At 37.4% G+C, this 16,242-nt stretch overlaps 1 long non-coding RNA gene across 1 annotated transcript; it reads right to left on the bottom strand.

Moving 5' to 3' along the window:
* Positions 1-4,830: 4,830 nt before the first annotated feature.
* On the bottom strand, positions 4,831-15,231 carry LOC119048067 (uncharacterized). The gene is made up of 4 exons (XR_005082254.2): positions 15,106-15,231; positions 12,192-12,342; positions 11,426-11,498; positions 4,831-6,247 (listed from the first exon to the last, which is right to left on the bottom strand). It is a non-coding gene; the product is annotated as an uncharacterized LOC119048067 (long non-coding RNA).
* Positions 15,232-16,242: the final 1,011 nt, after the last annotated feature.

Raw genomic sequence — 16,242 nt, 5'->3', positions numbered from 1 at the left:
ATGTTTGGTGCATAATCTATAGAAAACCTAGGGTAAAATACCTGGCAATAGGAGAGAGGTTAAGTGACTCACAGTACATCTAAACAATGGGCTTTTAGACAATGGTTAAATATAATGAGATAAATAAAGATTAAAATAAAATGCACTGCTGTCACCTAGTGCACTGGTCAGGATCAGCCAGCCACAGCTTTTTTTGCCTCTACCCGTCTCCACCCAGCCACCCAACTCTGCTCCTCCTACCGGTCTGGATGAATATGTCTACTTTAACTCTGGATTAAAAACATGCTCATGGTTGAACAGCACTAAAATAACAAAAATATATTTATATATACAATGGAGTCATATCCAGTGAGGGGATTTGGTCTTGAAGCAAATTCACAAGGTGGAAATCAACGGCAGTCCACCCTGCACCTGAGCACCCTGGTACCACACTCAGTTCCATGTGATGTTCATCTTCCAAAAACTTGGAAACTTGGATCTCCTAAGGGGCAGCAGAGTTGAGGCTTGCATCTCAGGGTCTGTCAAGGCTATGTGCTCATTAGGAATAATGGCCCAAACTTCTCTATTTAGATTGTTTTCTCTTCGTATGTTTCTATGTATTTTTTTATGTGTTCATTAGTCATTTTGGTATAATATAATGGAACTTCAATATATACAAGTTTATCTATGGAAAAAGACCTGAAGAACTACCCACCAAAACATTAACAGTTTATTTCTGAAGGGAAAGAAATGGACATTAAAAATAAAACATAATATTTTTTCTTGGTACTATTTAAATTGTTTGATTTTTTAGTATGTTATTATTTTATACTTTAAATATCTACACAGAAATTTTAAAATTTGGTATGACTAACACAAATTCAAGGATGTGTGGAGAGTCATGAGACAAGGATGTGAAGATAATTTGGATTTGATTCTGTAGATAATGAGAATAACAAGAAGATTTTTATCTTGAAGGGTGAAGTAATTTAATCTATTTTGGGGGGAAATAACATATAGGGTTAAGAATTAGAGATGGCACTGGTGAGTGGTAGGCTGAGTTTAATGGACTCACTTTCTTTTGGTCTTCATAAAACAAAAATGTTCTTCAATCTAATTTTGAGTAGATATAACTTGCACTAAAAATTCCCAGGGTATGATACTGAGGTTTTAATGACTATAAAATCAGTCAAACAGTACAAACTTTTAGTCCCTCCTTCTTTCATCTCTCATGTCATCTGCATTTGGTGTCCTGCCATCCTGTTTACAGGTGTCTTGGGATGGGGAAAATTCAGTCTCCTTCTGAGTCATATGGATGGACCAACAGTGATAAAGGGCAGAAAATTCCTAGTAGAGGCTGGCCTTACTGGAAATCAGAAACTGGAAGTGTAGGGTGTCAGGATGCAGTTTAGAAGTTGTCATTTGAAGCTGGTCTGGAAACTCAGTTGCACTGAGTTCTAGCTCACAGACCAGGTCCCTGTGAGTTGTAACAATTTCAGTATCTTCACCTGGTGACATTCATTGGGTGTTAATCTCCTCTAGGGCAGTTTCTGAAGAAAACCACTGTGTGACTGTAAGGTGGGTGAGAGCCTGATGGTGTACAAACCACTGATTGTGAGGATCATATGGTGAGGTGACCCAGGAACCCTCCAGCAGAAGAATTGGTGGTCAGGGAAGAGAAGCACCATTTGTGTATTTATTTGAGTCCAGAATGTTGCTTAGTCTAGTTAGTAAACACTGTCCAAGAACATGGTAGCTGGGCTGGTGAGATCCTCTAGTTTGTCAGAGCCCTATCCTAACCACAACAAACCTTTGAAGGAAGATAATTTCCCATTCATTGCTCCATTGAGATAGTGTCAGTCTGTAAGTTTGAGGCCCACCTTAATATCACTAATAGAGATTGAGTTTTTTTGGTTATATACCCAGCCAGTTCATACAACAGACTTTCCTAGGAAGCATGGGTATGACCACATCATAAAAAATAACTATCTTCTTCTCCGTTTATAACTCAAATCCAGGGACAGTCTACTGATCCCATCTCTTTTTACCTTTGTGGTGACTTTATTTTGGACATTTTGTTATCCTCTTTGCCCACTGACCTTGATTAGTAGTACCCTAAATAGATCTTTCCAACTCATTCATTTATTCATTCATTTTTATTTTGACAAATACTGTATTTACTGAGTGCTAATGTGGGTCAGGAATTATGCAAAACATTAAGAATATAACTATGAGCAGAGAGAGCCACTATCTGTGCCTAATGTTGCTTAAAGCCTAGAGGATGACTGAGGTATTAAACAAAAAGAAACAATATAAACATGAAGACACACTGTGATAAGGGAATGATGGAGTTGTACAGGTGAGGTTATATAAAATGAGAATCACCTGGTCAGGAATGTCAGCCAAGGCTTCTCTGGGGAAGTGACTCTGCTGAGCTCTTCCTTCAGGGATAGAAAAGTCAGGCTCCTGGCCAGGCTGACTGAGTTATTTCCTACCAGAAGGTGAAGAAACATTTCTACAGTCACTTTAGGGAGAGAAAAACAGAGATGGAGGAGGGGAGAGAGAGAGGGGGACAGAGAGAGAGAGAGAGAGAGACCTGTTATTCCATAGCTGTAGTTCAATAGGGCTTACTCAGCTATATTCGCTTAACTGAGGGCTAATCAAGTGACTCTGAAGGACAAAAGGAATAAAAAGAAAGCAAACAAATGTATGCCACCATACTTATTAAAATGTTGCTTAATATTTGTATAATATCACTGAAAGGTATAGTCTCTTCCTGAACCTGTGGTGCCAAAACTCAAACATGTTCCACCTACTTTGGGGCTTTTTCCCCATGAATGTTCTGCTTTGTAGGCAGCCAGTAAGCCTGTTTCCAATAACTTTTCCAGTTTTTCAAGGCCCTTTGAGATTTTGATCAGCAGTTATTTCTTTCTCCTCCCAAGGAGACCTGCTTTAAGTTGTCTATGACTAGAACTGTTGTGGTTAATTAATTATATGCTGAAGGAACTTTGAGAGGAAAATGTAATTGTCAGATGACAAATGCAGCTTTCTGGAATTGCCAGGACAGAATTTCCAGTCATAAGCAAAGGTACTATTTGACCTTTCTGGGTGGAGAGTCTGGCTAACAATGTCCCTTCTCAGGAACCAGGAGCTCGAGTTGCCTGGTGCCCAAGGTGGCACTTGTGGGACTGCCCCACAGCCCTGTGTCACAAACTTCTCTTCGGAATTCCCCCAGCTAAGAGAGGACTCATGAGTCAGAATACTGGGAACTGCACAGGCAGGCAACTTGATTTTCAAGGAAGTTTGTCTGGCTCATAAATCATAAAAATAAATACAGTACATGCTATTTAGAAAAAGGCACGAGAATGTATAGGTGTGGAGAGATTAAAATGGATACAAACACATATAAGGTAACTCCCTATTTCCCAAAGAGACCCATAAAAATAATGGCTTCCAGGGAAAATGGGTCAAAAGGATGAAAATTAGTAAGGACTACTTAACATATTTTGTTAGTTATCAGATCTTATACAATGCATTGGATTCACAAATTCAGCAGTGTTGACTGGCAGTAAAATAACAAATTTAACAACAGTAGGGAGTGTTCCACTGCTGCTGAGAGGTTGGCCATCTCTGACATGTAGGGATAATCAAAACAGTTCCAAAATAATAGAACCTATTACTGTTGAAGACAGGAAGAGACGGTACACCTATGTACATTTAAAATACATATACTTATACTCAAATTGTGTATCTCATTTTTCACATCTATTATTCCTGGTGAGCATCATGACATTTCCATTTTTACATGTTGATATGAATTTCTCATTCTGACTATAAACAAAATTCAAAGAGGTAGAGAGAGAGACATAGAGTTAAAAACAACATTCACAGGAATTTCTAGATGACAGTATTATTGTTAAGAATTTTAGCAACATCCCTGAAGACATTTTAATGTATATATACATAGATATTAGTATAATTTTGTATTTGCTACAAGGTTAAGATAGCATAGTATATACATAATCACTCTCTTTTATTCCTACTCCCTAGGAAGGAAATTTTGTGCACTTAGCAGTTTCTTCTCTCCCTACATTATTATTCAGAATATGGAAATCACTGAAGAGATGATAAAAGGAGGCAAAAAAGACAGTAAGAGAAGTGGTTGATGAATTTTGGGGTGAATTATTATTGAAACTGGAACAGGCTGTGGGGCAAGAAAGCCTTCAAGCTACTCCAGTGTCAGAATTAGAGAACAAGATGAAGAAGGTGGGGTACAGAGGATATTTTAAGATGTGGTGTGGTGGGTTAGGAATGATATGTTCTTTAATGTTTTCTGAAAGTTGAGAGCAAAATCTGAAATTACTTTGTAATGTCTTTTGGTAGCTAGACTGTTTCTGTGAATGCTGAGACCAGATCATAGCAGGATTTGGGATTTGTTGCATATATACATAAATAAGATTATACAACATCAACTATGCTGCTTTGTAATTTCTTTTCTTTAAAAACTATACCATGGAGCTTTTATTGAAATCAACAAATATAAAGCTCTGGGATTCTTTATAGTAGATGTATAGATTCTCTTACATGAGCATACTATATATTTTTAACTAGTCCATGTTGGTAGATATAGGTTGCTTCTCATTGTGATAAACATCTTTGTATATCTTTATGTATAAATATGTATATTTTTATCTTTACATATAAATCTTTACATATTTATATGTAAAGATGCATATAACTATATCATTGACTACATCACTGTATCATTGGAATAAATTATTTATTAGATATAAAATTTTGTATATAAAAATGGAATATACATTTTAAATTTTATTACATAATGCCAACAAAAAGTCGTGCTCATTTATATTCCCACCACATGGAAAATAAAAGCCCCAAAAACCACACAATCTCATTCTTATCATTTCTTACTGGTTGGTGAGGATTATCACAACTTTGACAACACATCTAGAACATAAATACAAAGAAGCTAAGAGACAAAGAGGATGAGGCACTCTCACCTAATGTATTGAGTCACACAGTTCTAGTCTTTTGGCCTCTCTAGAGGTGTCCTATCCATGGAAGGGACAAATGACAATAATATCTGTTAAGCCACACAGAAACTAATTTTACCCTTGGAGGAGAGAAAGATACTTAAAACTGGCAAATAAAACTATTTCCAGTTCAACTCATCTGGGTAATGGGACAGACACACCATGGTGGTGAGATGGTGTGTATAGCAGACTTTGTAAATCATAGACATTGAGGTACAACCTGGGAAAACAATTAACCCCTGCATCTGAATAATTAGGACTGAATTGTTTAGTTAGTAAAAGGGAATTATACACCCTGTGGTTTGACCTCAGATTTGAGAGTTATTTTTATGTTTTGCAACCTGATAGCCACATTTCCAGTAAATGAAGCATTTGTTATAAAAATGCGTTTATATATTGGCACTGAGTCAGTGCCAATCTGGACCACTTTTCCTTGTGATACCCTGATATTAAAAACCAGAATATCTAATATTGTATTTTCTCATAGCAAATGTACTATAGCAATTATTTTCCTCTGTAAATCCATGTCCCCAGGTTGCCACTGACTTTGGCACCGGAGGCCTATTGATTCTGTGCTTATTTATGCTCACTTTGTCTCCTGAAAAAATGGGTCCAGACAGCCCTCCCTGAGTTTATTTTACCATATCAGGTCCTGCTGGACTCTTAAGGACTTCAGGCACCAGAACATCTTTGTTTAACTTTGTTAGTCCCCACCCAAGAAACCCATCAGAACTGGCACTGCTTCTGAATACACAAATGAGACTAAATTACAAATGGAGAAAGTGTCTGGGATAAAATAAACTGTCACCAGAAAAAAACTAAACTATCTCCTTCCACTTTCTTTTTTTTCTGAGGGAAACAGGAAACTGACTTTGATCTTATTCTTAGGTGAGATTTATTGCTCTAATCCTTTTAGAACCACTTATCCCAGAATTTCTGATGAACAATAAGAAGGGGGTGGGTCCAGGTATCTGTAGTAATAAAGATTCAAATCTAATTTCTTCAGTTTTGACCTTTGTATTTTCATTTTGAACTAGAAGAAAACAGAACAGTGGGTTGAGGACCTCACAATTGGAAAATGTCTTGTGTTGCCTGGTGACTAGGATCCTCTGGAAATTAGATTGTCAGGATATTTAGATGCATAGAAAAATAAATAAAACTCCTTCTTCTCTGGTAATTCTCCTGAGGACAGGGTGGCCTCTAAGGTTGGAAACCTGGGTGAGAGGAGAAAATAGTTTCTGTTAGCAAAGGATAGTGAATAGTAATTATTCTCAACTATGTCTTCCCTGAGAGATGGTCTAAACCTGTGAAAGACATGGTCAGTGAGAAGTGGCCATATTCAGTATGATGCGCTTCATATTGATCTAGTTTGGAGGACCCATCAGTGAATATATACAGGCCTGCTTTCCTTCAAAGGCTGCTTTGTGCAGTCTGCAAAATAATAGAAAAGAGCCCTCTAACTCACTTGTCTTAAAAAAATAAAATAGAAACAGTCTTTCCAGTATCCTTAAGGAGGGTACTATAAGATTTGTGTTGGAAATAGATCTGAAGACTTAGGAGCAACTAGCAAATTAGATATATATATACAGGTCAATTCTCCCCCATCAGCCAATTTGAAAGTGTCTAAGCTTCTGCCAAATGATCTGTTTTTAGCTAGCATTATACTTGTGCCTTTCTGTATTTTCTCCTGCATCACAGGGGAGAAATCAGAATGGCATATTCCTGAATCTCTTTCCAGTAGAATTCTAGGTTGAATCTGCTGATGAAAGAGACTTATGTGTGATTTGGGAGGTGGAAGAGGAGAAGGTATTTTTCTCTAGTGACAGCCTTGGAGAGGGAGATGAGATCATCACTTATGGCTTCCCTTGGCTACTGGGGTCCTTTAGATGGCAGCCGAGGCTACCATGATGGCTTTCCTGTGACCACTGTACCTCCAGGTCTCCTACAGTGGACCTTTGTTCCCTCAGCTCTTTGCATTCTTTCTAATTTTCTGTATTAAATATATCTCCACTCAAAACAGTCACTCTTTCCTCCCTTAATAATTCTGAATGACACAGAAGTATAGGCACAAAGCCTTTGGCTTTCCATGTTAATTAATCTGAATTTTCATTACCACCAAATTATAGACCAACAGATGGCTTACAGACATAAAAATACATATGATACAGTTTCATTTTTATAATGTTTGAAAGCAAAATCACTTGTGATGTTAAAAGCAAGGATGATGTTTGTGTTTGGGGAAGATGGCAATGATTAGATGTGCCATGAGGAAGACTTGGGGTGCTGGTAATGCTTGATTTCATCAAGGGGGTACTTAATGGTTGAGTCCTTTTTCTAATAATTCTTTAAGCAAGATAATAATGTTATGCAATTTTATTTATAAATGTTAAACTTCAATCAAAAGTTTACTTAAAAGTATTTTAGACTGGTAAGAAATTTCATTTTTTAGTGTTACTCCTAAAAGGACAAATTGGTAATTGAGTCTCATTTTACTTTTTGACAGATGATACAACTGAGGCAGCAAGATATCCAGTAACTTGCTTAAGTTCTTTTGTATGCTCAGTTTTCTATCCATTTATGATATGATTTAATGTGAGAATTTTAAAGACAATTTTCCCTAAATATCTCTTTTCTCATTTTTTTCTGATTTATAGTTAAATAAGATCAAGTTTACATGAAATTTGATAAGAAAAATTATTTTAAGGTAATTTGTCAACTATCACTTTAAAAATATTAGAGTCTCTAGTGAAATGGTCTACAGGTAACATTGGTAAAGAAGGTACCTAACTTGCCAAGGTATTTTGAATTTTGGAGTAGGGAGAAGAGAAGCCACTGCAACAATGTGCCATTGTGATTAAATGTGGCTCAAATTCAAACAAAAATTACACATTGTAAAATATCACCAAGAAAGTTAAACGGAGTAACTAAACTTACTGTGGTTATCATTTGGTAGTGGCAAAAAAATAGAATCACTATCTTGTACACCACAAATTAATATGTCAATTATACTTAAATATAAAAATTACTAAAAAACAATTATAAAAAACAAAACCATAAAAAAGAGAGAGAATGGGTAGTGCTAAAAAACACACTAAACTCACCCATTTGTCCATTTCCCACAGCTTCTGCTATGTGAGCCACCTAGATTTTCATCTCTTAGGGCAATTTCTAAGGACTAATGGGCTCATTGACTCAGCATCACTCTCCCCACTATTCTGTTGCCCTCATAATATGGGCTGACCTATACATGCCCACCAAGCAAACCCTGTATAGTAGTGTGTTTCACCAAAATAGGGTGACTTTAGGGACAGCTGTAGATTTTACAGTTAATAAAGAAAGACAAGGTTCTTTCTGCAGAGTTTCCCTACTCCCAACCCCCCACATTCACAAGGGCCTAAATCTTAATACATTCTAGGACATTCTGAGTCCATTACAATACACATATACTGTTGAAATCTTTTAACCCATTACTTTCAGAAATCAGCAATAGTGAGTGCTTTTGAGTTCTTTGGCTTTTTCTGATCTTGCTTCCACATAATTCAGAAAAGACTGCTTCTCACAATCTATTCACTCAACATGTATTTATTCAACTTCCACTATAGGCCTGGCAGTGGGCAAGGTGCTGAGGTCACATGATGAATAAGATGAAGTCTCTGTCCCCATGAAGCTCATGATTGGTTGAAGAATAGTCATACAAAATAATACTTTAGTTGCAGGAATAAATTTTGGTGCTGATTAAAGTGAATCATTTAGGTCCTAATTATGAGTTGAAATGTTTTTTTCTTGATTGCTCTTTGCTGGTGGCCTCCCAATATGAGGGTTACCACTATTTTGAGAATTCATCTAAATGTACTAAATTTGAGCATAGGTTGGGAACATCCCAAGTTCAGATGATGAGAAGAATACACATATAGAAAAATAGTCTGGGACTTTGGGCTTGAAATTAATACTGACTAGAAGTCGTAGGAATAAGGAATTGTATGGCAAGAAGCTCCAAAATAGTGACTTTCAAACTAAGTTTGAGAAGATTCTAAGAGAAATACTGATGCCTGGCTGGAAGAGAGGATCAAAGATAATGTCAAATAGGCTTAATTGTTACCTGTCCATTATCAGACAACACTTCAGGGTTAACAGCTCTTAGCATGGAAACTTAAGGGTACCTCTCTAGACTCTGAGTTTCTACATCTTCTCCAGGCATGGAGATTCTACTACAGATTAAGAGATACCCACTTGTAGTTGTCAGGGAGATAAATTAGCTGTCAAATGTGATCAAAGACTTGAACCAGAAAAGATTATCAGTCACTCAAGATAATTTTGACCTAATTTTTATTACCCATAGATTTAAAAGAATCAGAAATTGGTTAAAAACCCTGCTATAGGACTTTCCTTCAGCTCTGATGAGAAGATCTCATGTCAATATCCAAAAGACTAGAAATAATAGGTAATGCGACTTCAACTGGATGATGGGAGTGGAGGGACCTGGGGTGAAGGGTGTCCACCTTGAGTAAAAGGGCAGCCTCTGCTTCACTGTGACTAATCACTGTATGTAGGAATACAAGTATAGTGCATTCAAAAGAACCTTCTTTCAAAAGAAGCTAGACATATGTATATTTCTTTGGTTTTCATAATTTTAAATTATTATCAATTAATTTAGAAACTATATATGGAATTTCATGGGAAGAGGGGAAGGGTTTGAAGGAACTAGTATAAAGGACACATCAACAATAACAAGGGGGGTGAAGACAGGAGGAAGGTGGGGAGGGCTGGGGGGCTGGGCTGGGATGGGGGTAAAGGGCAGAAAACTGTACTTAAACAACAATTAAAATAAAAATGAAAAAAATAAAAATTATATGTGGGAAAGGCCGTGTTTCCAGCTAGGGTTTACAAGAATAAGAAAGCCCTCTGCTCCCCATGGTAAAACAAAAAAGAAAGAAAGAAAGATCCATACAAAATTTAAATCATACTTTTCGATGGGGCTAGCAAACAGCAGAAGACACAAGGAAGGCTTGATGAACAATAATTCCTCCTTCAAACCTAAAGAAGAGGATGGTAAACAGAGAAGAAATAACATAAAACCCAATGTCCATGTGTTAACTGGATTCCAGGGCCCTGGCTGAGTTGAAACTGAAGGTGAACCAAAAATACCTACAATTGCAGTCAAACATTCTCTTATTTCAAATAGAGACAAGATTTTAAAAAAAGACAGTGGCAAGGAAGATTGGGGGATGCTCAACATCAATTTTTATCAGAGAAATGGTAGTGGATGTGTTCACCTTCCTTTAAAAAACCACCAAAAACTACCAGGAATCTTTTCACTTAAAAGTAACAAGGTACCTAGGGGTCAAGTGGGTCAAGTGGTGGACTTTGTTTCTATTGGTTAACAACCAAGTAGGGAAAATGGCATTTTCTTGTAATGGTCTCTTTAATAAATGGCAAACGTTTACTTCTGGCCATTGACACGGGGGATTAGTTAGTTTGTTTTTTTTATCTTGCATGGATCTAGGGTAAAAATAAGTTTGAAGTCCCCCTCTATGAAAACAAGTTTACTATACGTCAATCCTTTCAGGAAAACACTGAGATTTAAATTGCACCTTAATATTATTCTTCCCTCTTCTAAACAGTGTGGATAAAAGGTTTTTGTGGGAATGAAAATCTGAAATCTGGTAGTAGAAGATGGGGTGAGGTTTCAATTTCACAGGGTCTGGCAGATAGCAATTGGCATACTAACCCACTCTGAAGTGTTTCTTCCTATTCACTAAGAGAAATAAAAAAGTTTTATTCCTCTTAACATTTACCCTGGCCACTTTTATGTATTTGTCATTTATTTAGTGTATGCTAAAAGTCTGAACCCAGAGAATAAACTTTATTTGTGTGCTGTTGATTGAAAGGGAAAAGTGTGCCAAGTGCCATAAGCATTTTATTCTAAAGAGATTAATCACATTCTTTTTGGGCCAAGGAAATAAGAAAAAAAGAAATATGGAAAATGCATTTTTCTAAGCTGACTTCACGAGCACAACCACAAACGTGTGCTGAGCTGACGTTAGCATCCTCTAGATTACAATGGAAGGCCTGGAGCATTCCCCGAGTGAGTGCATAAAGATGCAAGGAATGGCTGATAAATTGCCATATGCTCTCTTCTGTGATACTAGCCTGGCTGGTGTGTCAAGGCCCTGGGGAAGTGCTGTTACAAATACTGAAGTCTAGCCTCGTGCAGCCTGTTAGGTTAATAGATAGGAATGCATCTCAAAAGTCTGTCAGCTCTGCCTTTGAGAAGCCTGCCTTCAAGTGAAAGACAGGCCAGGCTGACTCAACAAAAAGCTGGGCATCTGCCAGCTGGGGCAGCTGCTGGAGGAAGTGAAAGAAGACAGTGGGGAAAGTAATGCTGGTTTTACCTGTTTGTCTTGTTAGGTCTGATTTCTGTGAACACTCAAGGCCATCATTTTTGGTGTCATCTTAATATACTTTCTGTGCAAAGAAAAAAAGGCAGAGAGTGGCAACAATTTATTTGCATTCTCAATCAATTATTTTTCTTTCTAGGAATTTTTCTGACTTGTAAAACATATTATATAACCACTTATTTTCCCTTAAAGATGGATCTTGTTAGATTTATTCATTTCTGTCTCCTCAGAAGATGTACTAACATTGCCAGTATTGGGCAGCTGTGTATGTGAGAGAGACTGGAGAGAGAGGGGCAGACATTTGGTGGTTTTTGTTTTTCACATAGGTAAGTGTGTGTCTCTTCTCTTAAGGAAACCCTTGAAGTTTTGCTTTCTGGTCTGCAAACACCAGTGGCCATTCTCACTTAATACCAGATTCTATGCAGAAATCAGAGCTGAAACTTATCTTATTCAGGGGTTTAGAAGGAAAAGAAAACCTTTTCTCAAGGTGATCATAAGGAATTCACACACACACACACACACACACACACACACACACAAACTTTGGAGGAGAAGATCTGGGTTCTCTTATTTAGTACCATCCTTAGAAAGCACATTACCTATCCACTTAGCTTTAATTCTCCTTCTTAGAAAATGAAAAGATAGGGCATCCTCCCTCTTTTTGAAAAAACCAAGGCAAGAACAAATGAACATATTCCTTTTCTACTTCTCAATTTCTCTGTTTTGCTTATTTATTACTCTAAAGTACTAGCATTTTTACCTCCTTCCTCCATTTATTCAATGCTTCAGCCTATTCAATGTCTGAATAGACAAAGTGTCCACAGAGGTGCAGTTGGGGGCAGTGGGCATGCCCAGTGAGGTCTTGGCTTACAGTGTTTTGGCTTGCAGTCCATCTTTGGAGTAAGTTCTGTCTAAAGTTAAGAAAGGAAGATTGTTTGGGAAATTATATAAGTGGCTTATAACTGACTTCTCTAAAGTCCTCTCTCAGTCCCTTCCTCCTTTACTTTTTGCCATGAGGTCACTGGGCTCTCCTATTTTCTACACATGTTTGAACCAATGAACTCCCAAACCAGAATGGAGAGCAAAGGAGTTGGGTGGTATCATCACAGGGCTAGTCTTGGCGTGCCTCCCCAGCTGCAATAAACCTAGCATGCTATTCTGTGCAGAGTAAGGACTAAGTAGTGTTTATTGAATCAATGAAGCAGTACGTGAAAAGCGAATTAACCTGTTTATTATGAATCTGCTCTGCTGCTTTTAGTTTGGTGAGGATGAGCCAAGAGTAAATACTTTGCTGGTAGATGAAAACCAGCAGGCATTATTTTTATACCCTAGAGTATAAGCAAGGAGATTTGAAGCAAAACCCTCACATGAAGCCCATGAGCTCCCTGGGCCACTGATAATAATGAGGTTAGAGGTAAGGTCAATAGACCAGAACACTGAAAACAGAGTCTTCTGGGGGCCAGAGATCAAAGGAGACAGAGGTCAAAGGAGAAAAAATTCTCAGTTCCACTCAGCACTTAGTGATATGGTTTATGGAAGAGGCTTCTTTACATAATGAATGATAAGAGTTGACACTGCATTTGGAGAATTCTGCAGGCTCACCCTGAAAAATGGATATGTGCTCTGACTGCAGAGTTAGCCATGCCAGGGTGGAGTGGAGGTTTCATTCCCAGAATACAAATGTCAGCTTTGTAATAGCATGCAGTGTCCCTCTGATGTCTAAACTTTGGGAGCTATAGTGTGGGTCTTTTCTGACCTGCTTTGTTTTTTTAAGAAAAATTAATCCTTATTGTATTTTTTTCATTATCATTTAGCGCCCTTCTACCCCCTGACCCCCAGGAATAGGAGTCTTCAGGAATTGATCTCCCTCAGGAAGGAGCTACTACAAGCTCCTTTCTTACAAACTTTCATGGACACAAAGTCACTTCTGTGGTTCCTGTAAGATAAATGAATGATATTATAATTAGTGACTTGTTCTTCAGAGGTTAGCAGTGAGGACATACTACTCGTTGTTTTTATCATTTGAGTCAGAAGAGTCATCATTAAATGTAACATAACAGATAAGCAATTATTCTTTCAAGGATATATTTGCTTTCAACTCTCTAGAGAGGCTGTGGGAAAGTCTATCGTTTAGGACTTTTGTCATTTCCAAATTGTTCTATGCTCACAGCATCTTATCTTCTTGTGCTGTGTCATTCTGAGATTTGTTTCTGATCCTAGCCATACCCTTTTCTCACTGAACCTGCCTTTTCAGTCCTCTAAATTTTAACATTTAAAACATGTTCTAAAACTTCCAGCCCCCTTGAATTTCATAAAATGCTTCTCTAAATCTGAACTTCACTTTGGTTGCCTCAGCCAGAGCTTGTTTGAAAACGTAATAAGTTCTATGTGTAACCTCTGGGGGTTTTTTTTGTGCATGGTGTAATGTCTTTTCAGACTTTGTGTCTGTCCTAGGTGGGTAAGAAAGGTCTTTGCTGGGTACGCTTCTGAGAAACATGTTCTACACACAACAGATGACATTAACAAAGTTGAACTGTCCACAAGATGGGGGTCAGCTCTAACTTGGCAGAGAGGAAATGAGACATTAAGGCCTCAGAGCTGACTAAAAAAAAAAGGGCACAGAGTTGCCCAAATGGACTGTATGCCACATAAAGGTTTCTGTTCAAATGCCATAGAGAACAGGGGTAACTCAGTGCACTGACATCACCATCTGATGGATACTTGGCTATTTCCTGGTTTGGGCTCCCAGTCTAACTCCTGGAAGACATATCCCCTGCAGACTTCACATTCCAGTTAGAGTGGAAGTACATCTTTTTAAAAAATACAGCTTCCAGAAACATAACCTAAGTAAATAAAATCTAGTATTGAAGGCAGGAAGAAAGACCAGTCTTTCAACACTTAGTTCAGTTGGTTCATTGTATACAGATTGGAGAAATGGGAAGCAGTTGAGTTTTGAAAATTAATTATGGTATCATTATGTCAAATGATGTAATAAATGCTTTAAGTGTAGGGTTAAATGGATGTCATCTGGGACTAGGAGCTGAGAGGCAGCATGGGGTAAGATGAAGAAAACAAAAGCAAAATGTTCCTTGTCAGTCATTTAATCAGCTCTCCCAGACAAAGGATAACATTGTGCTCTAAGTGTTCAGGGTTATAGAGTCAAAGATGCATTCTACATTCTCATGGACACCTGGGCATAATCTGCCCCAGGTGTAATCCAATCTGTGAATAAAAATGGTGCTTTATAACAGGATTTAATTGCACTTTCTGGAATTTCCCCCCTCATTCCAGTTGTGGGGTTTAATTAATTCTTACCCAGAATTCAGTTACTTTAAGGTAATGCCATAGAAGGACAAAGAACTATCTTAATGTGGTTTAGAGTTAGATGCAAACTGTTTCCATTTTACTGCTATTATCAATTGTTAAAAGAACTTTTCTGAATGATTTCATTGTACATGTGCCTTGAAGCTTTCTAGAGCAAGTTGGAAATGCATTTTAGAATAAAGCACAGGATTACTAAAATGACATTAAACACTGTGAGTCCAATTTCTGAAGGAGGTGGTAGTACCCATATTTATTTATATTTTATTGCCTTATGTAATTATTCACACTCCATATTTTGAGGATAATTTATGACACTGTGTCTCCACCTAATCATCTCACTCCCACCTTACCCTTTTTCTTCTGTTCTTTCTTTTCTATGAAGCAACTCTGCCTTCTGACAAGAGCTCACAGGGGAATTTTAGAATCAGAGGTTGAGTGATCTAGATGAAAATATGCGGATCCCTCCTTCATGTGCTTTCCTTTCAATAGATGTATTTTTTCCTCAGCAAGGAAAACCTTTTGAACAAAAAAAGCGAGTTCGCCCTCATCAGAGTTGGCAAATGATTAAATTCCAGGTTTCTTCCTACTGCTCTTTGATTGTCTGTTTCTTACCTGGCTCTAACCCCATGTTCTCTGCAGTGTTAGTGGTTGGGCTGGAACCTCTGTTAATTGCCACTGAGCAAGGTTAGCAAGGGGATAAAGTGAATAACAGCTCCCTGTGGACATCTGCCTGGGGTTCTAATCCACCACAATTCCAGGGGGGTAGAGTAACAAATTTGAGGGGATTTGCCTGAAGTAGTTGCCTGGTAACCTATTTTGTATCAAACATTCTCAAGTATTAAATATGAAACTTGGAGAAAAGGACATTTCAAATAAAGCCTGCCTTTAATCACCTCATGAATATCAATATATTTTTTCTAATTCTTCTTGCTTTTTAATCTCTCTCCTATACTAACTGCTATAGGTATATTTCAAATCAAGATCCCTATCACAATCCCTCCCTTATATCTAGATAAAATGATGTATATGGAAGAATGGCTTGTCATAAAAATGTAAAATAACTTCCCTGGGTATACTGGCAGAACAAGTTCCAGGTTTTCTATTTTCTGCAAATTTTCTTAGCCACATCATATCTCAGTTAATTCAGTTGCAGAACAGTGTAATATAATACTTGAAATCTCCTCTCATTTCACAAAGATTCAGTCAAGCTGAAATGAAAGAAATTTGTATAAAACTTAAAACAGAAAACATATATTACAGAAATGTAAACGATAGTTCATGGTAAAGAGCAGTATCATAACTTGATCTAGTTTTTTGTGTGTGTTTTCTCCATTATCCAACAAATAATAGTAGTCAATATTTATGTTTCAATCATCATGCTAAGCAGTTTGCACACATTATTTATTTATATAATTATTGAGTGCTATTACCATACCCATTTTTTTACAGGTGCGAAAATAAAAGATATAAAGTAAGTTGCCTAAGGC

This window comes from Artibeus jamaicensis, unplaced genomic scaffold (assembly GCF_021234435.1).
Source record: "Artibeus jamaicensis isolate MK-2021 breed Jamaican fruit bat unplaced genomic scaffold, CSHL_Jam_final contig_414, whole genome shotgun sequence".
In the NCBI taxonomy this organism is placed as follows: domain Eukaryota; kingdom Metazoa; phylum Chordata; class Mammalia; order Chiroptera; family Phyllostomidae; genus Artibeus; species Artibeus jamaicensis.
Note: the sequence above shows the minus strand (reverse complement) of the source record. Positions and strands in the feature narration are given on the sequence as shown.